We start from the raw sequence: 221 nt of genomic DNA, 5'->3' as shown, positions 1-221 counted from the left end.
GTGTGTGTGTAAAAAATGCTCTCAGAGCACTCTGATTGGTTGTCTTGGCAGGCAATCACAATGCTTACTGAAACAGCCAATCGGAGTGCTGCGCACAGACAGACACACAGGCAGTTGGCCAGACGTGGAGGATTGGGGTGTTGCGGGGCTGGACTCTGAGTGGGATGGGGCGGGGGGGAACTCCTGGAACTCTTGAGCTTGGAGGCAGCAGTGGCGCGGGG

At 57.5% G+C, this 221-nt stretch overlaps 1 protein-coding gene across 1 annotated transcript in view; it reads left to right on the top strand.

Moving 5' to 3' along the window:
• Positions 1-221, top strand: part of TBCD (tubulin folding cofactor D) — a 281,185-nt gene that overhangs the window by 7,377 nt on the left and 273,587 nt on the right. The window lies entirely within an intron of this gene.

Source organism: Gavialis gangeticus, unplaced genomic scaffold, assembly GCF_001723915.1.
Source record: "Gavialis gangeticus isolate Ggan-Ray unplaced genomic scaffold, GavGan_comp1, whole genome shotgun sequence".
Classification (NCBI taxonomy): Eukaryota; Metazoa; Chordata; order Crocodylia; family Gavialidae; genus Gavialis; species Gavialis gangeticus.
This window is presented reverse-complemented; position numbering and strand designations above follow the sequence as displayed.